Source organism: Myotis brandtii, unplaced genomic scaffold, assembly GCF_000412655.1.
Source record: "Myotis brandtii unplaced genomic scaffold, ASM41265v1 scaffold513, whole genome shotgun sequence".
In the NCBI taxonomy this organism is placed as follows: Eukaryota; Metazoa; Chordata; class Mammalia; order Chiroptera; family Vespertilionidae; genus Myotis; species Myotis brandtii.
Window position 1 is genome coordinate 1735721 of NW_005369552.1, and position 6468 is coordinate 1742188.

Genomic DNA, 6468 nt, shown 5'->3' on the forward strand with positions numbered 1-6468 from the left:
ATAAATTTCCTTCCTCCAAGCTTGTTCTTTCTTTGTCTTGTGTTTACAGAGGTGATCTGTGGAACATTTGTACACTTACAGTTCTAAATTTTGGTCTACTTAGTTATTCCTAGAAGTAATGCATACATTTTCCTTTATCTTGATATGTTTGTAAGCAGTTTCTAAGAGGCTTTTTGCTCACTTGGTTTCCTGAAGTTGCTGTGGCCCAGACCTACTTTCCCATCAGATTCATTTTAAGAACACCGTTGTAATTGGGGATTACATCATGGCACAGCTGATGTCTCAGAATCTGAAACGGGAATATATTAAGGAACTATTTGCAAATGTATAACTCATGTTTTTAGATATGTATGTGCATAACAATCTGAAGATTTTAAAATATAGAAGCAACTCTTTGTCATCATTTTTAGTAGTAAAACTTCCAGTGACATATTTCTCTTTTAGAGGGAGCCTGAAGGAAAAACATCTCATGCGGTATATATATTTCTAAGGAAAAAGGGAAGATTTTGATTCCTTAAAAAAATTAACCTCAAGGTGAATTGAACCATGTCCCCATGGCATCAGCTTTTGCTAAAGTAGAGCTGACAGATGTGGACAGAATAATTCCAGGTGTGCTTTGGGCATTTCTAATCACCTCTGCTTCAAAGGATACTGGATAGGCACCCCCTGAACACCCTGGGGTTCTGTGCCAGAGAAAATAACTCCTAGCTTAAAGGCTTCATATTAAAGCATGTTTAATATTTCTATTCAGAACTTTCTATTTTAAAAAAATAGTATCTTAGAATTTACTTTTGTCACTGAACTATAAATTTGTACTTCACCAGTGAATCACAGGAAAACTTCACATGTATTTTAATAGATATCTTAGTGCCATTAACCATTATTCTTATAGTTGTTCTTAGATTTAATATCAAGGAAAATCGTGTTTTTGTTCCTTAGTGGGGAGGTGATGCTTTGATGACAATGATTAAGTAAAATATGAAGGAAGCTCTTGAAAGACTGAAAGTCCTACCATCACATCCTTTGTTGGTTTAGCTCATAGAAGCAGCTAACATGGTATCAGAGTTGGTTTCGTCTTTCTTCTTGGAATGCTGTTCTTTCTTCAGGCACTACTTTCCCATCCCATTCATTTTAGGAGTGCCACTATGATTAGAGATTATGTCGTGGCACAATACATCTCTCAAAATCTGAAACAAGACTATAAAAAGGAACTATTTTTAAATGTATAACTCCTGTTTTTAGGTACTCATGTGCTATAATGTCGAAACAATGTCCATAGTGACTGTGGAATGACATAAGTGATTCATTGTGAATCCTCAGTGTTTCCTGGGCTACCTTGGCTTTGCTGCAACTCTTCTGTGCATGTTCCTGGGTTCTGAGGGGCAGGTGATGATGAGTGTGGAAAGCGGAGGCCCGTGAACCCCCTGTGCAGCAGGGCTGTGCGGAACCCTCCACCTAACTCAGGCTCCGTGCCATCACCGCAGCCCCACTGGGCAGGGGCTTCCTATGTCAAGTGCCCTTCCATCTCTTTTTGCCTTTTCCACAAGGTTTGGACAAATGGAGCAGACACAGGGAGGTGGACTACATCTGTAGGTCCTGGGAACCCAAGGGTATCTTAGCATCCACTTTATAGCTGAGCAAACTGAAATCAGGATGTTCTTTCTCTATTTAGTTCTTAAAGCTGCCGTACAGGGTGGAGACACACCCAGGATTTAAAACCTTTTCTTTCTATTACTGAAGCAACTCTTAGAATTGGAGTTGCCTTGAGGGGCCCCTCAGGCCAACCCCGCCTTACCTACCCTGCCCAGTGTCTTCAGCCAGAGACCCCTAAGTGTGTGGGCTCTGTAAGTGGTGGGGAGCAGTCCACCTGTGAAGAGGCTGGCTCTGAGGCTGGGCTGCTCACTGTGTGGGTTCAGGCTGCCTCTCTAATTCCCAACTAGGAGCCTGGTTCCTCTGGATGAATTCAGACCCGTATTTTCATTGTGCTCAGGAGACAGCCCTCGGCACGTGTGTTTGCCTCCTGAAGGTTATGAGATAGGCCCATTGAAAACCTCAAATAAAACTTTAAATGACACTAGCTCGTGACCCGCAGCTTTTTAAGATTGAAATTGAACAGGAAAGAAAGTAATTCTTTAACTTGAAACTTAAATTTAAAATCATAGTATTGAACATGCTTGGCCCAGGATGTAGCTCATAATTTTTTTATAGCTTTCAGAGAAGGAAAAAAATAAATCTCCAAGATATGCCTTAGGCAATAGAAACTTAGAGAAAAACAATTACTGTAGAATTTAGTGTTGGTAACATGCTATAGACTACAGTATACCTGCCTGTCAAATTAATCAGCAGTTCGGTGTAGACTTGATTTTCCCAGTGGGTAAGTAGGTGTAATTTAAAGTTAAAGCCCTGAGGGTGTGCATGTGGGTGGGGGGAAGAGGAAGACTTAGGGTTTCATGAATTAATCATTAATGGAAATAGGTCATATCACCTAAGGATAGAATACTTCATGTAGAGCAGTGGTTCTCAACCTTGGCTGCACATTAGAATCACCTGGGAATCTTTTTAAAATCCTGATTTCTGGGCCTCATCCTCCGGAAATTCTGTTTCTTTGTTATGTGGTGGGGCCACAACATTAGTAACAAAGAAACAGAATTTCTGGAGGATGAGGCCCAGAAATCAGGATTTTAAAAAGATTCCCAGGTGATTCTAATGTGCAGCCAAGGTCGAGAAACACTGATGTAGAGGATCATATCTTGTGTATTCTGAATAGCATCTAACCTACAGGGTGCGCGGAAACAGAAAATACCAGAAAAGAATATGATGAAGGGGACATTTGCAGCTGCCCTTTCCAGTTTCTCCTTAGCTTCCTCTCTTTTTATACCATCATGTTTTCTCTATGCGATGAGCTAAGACCAGAAATCACAAGATAAAGAATTTGAAAAGATAAATTCACACCCCCATACACCAAAAAAAGGCTTTTTTCCTCTCTTGTTTATTTATTTCTTTTCTTTTCTTTTTTTTTTTGGTGCAGGAAGTAGTAGGATGTTTGGGAAAGTAGGGCTATAGCTGAGGAGTTGGACAGGGATGCTGACATTTGTATAAATAAACCATGATACAGGATGCATGTGCCACAGCCTTAGAAATGACACAAAGTTGGGTGGAGGGCTGGTTTCTGATTGGGGTGATCAGGGAGTTTCTCAGAGCGCTTGTAGCTGGGCAATATTTTAGGAAGTGGATGTGGGCTCTAGAAGATCTTTGGGGGACGGGTGCATCCAGAAAACCACCTGAATCCAAGGGCCAGCCTCACTGGTGCAGCTGCTAGTTCATCAAAACGTCTGTCTGCTGACTACCGAGAGCCATGTGTTTGAGCTTCCCAAGTTTTGTTCTTAGAACGCATCTATTTCAGTTTTTTGGTTTTCCCTTAAGTCATCTAATTTATAACTTTAGCAATTAGAACTTTGGATATGATGTTGAATTCATATTTGCTGCCCCCACCTCTCTCTAGAACTACTCACCTACCTTTTAAATGACCTTCCAAACATCTTCAACTGGGTGACTCAAGTTACCTCAAACTGAATATTTCCCCTTAGGGAGTATTTTATTATCTTTTACAAACCAGTGCCTACTCTCCAAGTTACTCTATCTTTAATGGTATCTATGATCTCTTGGCTGCTGAGGCTGAACATCTCAGAATCAGCATTTTCTGTTATCTTCCTTTGTTTGCTTTTATATTCGGTGATCAAATCTGATCTGTTCTTTCTCTCTCACCTTCACCCTAGTCCTCTCATCATCTCTGTACCTCTCACCTAAACTATTCCCTGAACATTTTCACTTTCTAATCCATAAGGCACTTGATCCTAAATAATTTTCCCTTAGACCCTGTTTGATTGTTCCATAGTGTCCCTGTCATTACTTCTACTCCTTGCTGGGTGTTGCAGGTCCTCCATTACCTGTCCAGCCCTCTTCTCACCTTCCCTACCTACACACCATCCCCTCACATATATCCTCAACTAGCCAACCAGAATTATTCACATTTTTCTCTGAGAGATTTATGTTTACCTGCCTTTGGGTCTTGTTGTGAACCATTCATCTCTGCAATGCTCTCCCTCCCTCAAAATCTCTCTATAGATTGTCATTTTCAAGTGTAATTCAAATACCACTTCCTCCAAAAAGCCTTCCTTTTTCTGTGAACCCAAAATTATCTTTTATCCTGGGAACTTCTACAAAGCACTTGCTTTTAGCACTTTTGTGAATTCGCACATACTATCTCATTGTAATTATTTGTCCCTATGTCTTGTCTCCCCTATGGATTGTAAGCTCTTGAGGATAGGGGTTATGTCTCAATTTTAGTGTCTCTCATTCTACTTCGCATGGCCTTTTCAGTAAAATTTCAAGAAACATTTTTCCCTAATAGAAACATTTTCTCTTAGGTGAGTATGGAACAAGAGAGACCCTTGAGAGTAACTTGGGCAGCTTTTGGAAGTATTTTGGACTTGGAATCATTTTCACTTGATCAAGACTTTCACAGGTTTTGATAGTTTATCTTTGTGGTTTTCACATTTTTCTAGAATCTCTAAAATATTGCTTCCATTGACTGTGGTGTACCTATAGATAATTTATACAACTCAAAGAGTAGAAAAGATAATAGGTCATTCAAAGTGTAATTATATTCAGAGATAATTTATCATGTAGACTGACCCCATAGTTTCACAAATGCCTAATAACTTGTATATATCCTTGCATATAATTAGCCATTTTAAAAGAATTGGGCTAAAACCTTACTGTTGAGACTTTTCATGAGAGTATTTCAAAGTTTCCAAAATTAGATATTTCAATTTGGAGAAATTAGATATTCTCATTAAATTCTAGAGTTTTTATTTCTTGGTTTAGTACTTAAAATAAATAAGTAAATATTTTCTAAATTATTGAACAGGATTTAGGTTCTGGGAATATAATCTGAACTGGAAAGTCACGAGCCTTTTTGGAAGGTTAATCAATGAAAATTAGGGTTAATATGAAAGCATTTTGCAATACTAACTTTAGCATTTTTGCTCATCCTATATAATAAAAGGGTAACATGCAAATTGACAGAACGGAAGAATGACCAGTCGATGGGGGGCAGGGTAGCGAGCGGGAGGTGCCAGACCAGCCAAGGCAGGTGCCAGCAGGCAGAGGGAGGGGACAGCAATCAGGGGGTAGTGCTAGCAAGTGGGCATCACCAGGCCAGCCAAGGCAGGTGACAGCAGGCAGAGGGAGGGGACAGCGATCAAGGAAGGAGGGAGAGGACAGCAATAGGGGGCAGTGGGGCCAGTGAGTGGGCAGCGCCAGGCCAGACAAGGCAGGTGCCACCACGCAGAGGGAGGGGATGGCTAATGGGGGGCAGTGCCAGGCCAGCCAAGGCAGCTGCCAGCAGGCAGAGGGAGGGGACAGCGATGGGGGATGGGGCAAATAGCAATATTAAAATATTTCTTCTAATTAATTCACTTTCAATGGGCATGAATTCATGCACCGAGCCACTAGTCCTATATAATAAAAGCCTAATATGCAAATCGAATGAACAGTGGAATGACCAGTGGAACAACCGGTTGCTATGATGCGCACTGACCAGGGGGCAGATACTCAATGCAGGAGCTTCCCCCAGCCTGCAGGCCCCACGCCAGCCAAGGCTGGTGCCAGCAGGGGCCCACCCCAATTGCCCTGCTAGTTGCCCCTCAGAGAAAGGTGACCAGCAGTGGCCATGGTGAGGAGCAGGGCCGGTGAGTGGGTGGCGCCAGGCCAGCCAAGGCATGTACCAGTGAGGGCCCCCAGATCACCCCACAGATTGGCCCTGATTGCTGGCCAGGCCTAGGGACCCTACCTGTGCACGAATTTTGTGCACTGGGCCTCTAATGAGTATTATAAAATACATTTTCATAAATAACAGTTTAGTTTCTATATTGGACATGCATTCTAAATAAGATCAGAGTTGACAAGAAGTATTATTCAAAACTCCTACTGAAACAGCCATTAATATCTCATGTTCCATTGGCAAAGAGGGGGTCATTTTAAAAAATATATATTTTATTTTTTTTTACAGAGAGGAAGAGAGAGGGATAGAGAGTTAGAAACATCAATGAGAGAGAAACATCGATCAGCTGCCTCCTGCACACCCCCTACTGGGGATAGCCTGTAACCAAGGTACATGCCCTTGACCAGAATTGAACCTGGGACCCTTCAGCCCGCAGGCCGACACTCTATCCACTTAGCCAAACCTGTTAGGGCAAGAGGGGGTCATTTTTTATTCATGGAAAAAGGAGCTAGAACAGACCTGTGAGGTCAGATTTCAGAGGTGCTATTGTCTATCCTATCTAATAATAGACAAACATGGTAATTGACCGTACCTTCGCTACGCCTCCCATTGGCAAATCAGCATGATATGCAAATTAACCTCCAACAAAGATGGCGGCTAATTTGCATACTGCAAGCAGGGCG

At 41.7% G+C, this 6468-nt stretch overlaps 1 protein-coding gene across 7 annotated transcripts in view; it reads left to right on the plus strand.

Annotated features, from left to right (window-relative positions):
- MTUS2 (microtubule associated tumor suppressor candidate 2) overlaps nucleotides 1-6468 on the plus strand; it is a 550651-nt gene that overhangs the window by 254474 nt on the left and 289709 nt on the right. The gene's annotated exons all lie outside the window — the stretch shown is intronic.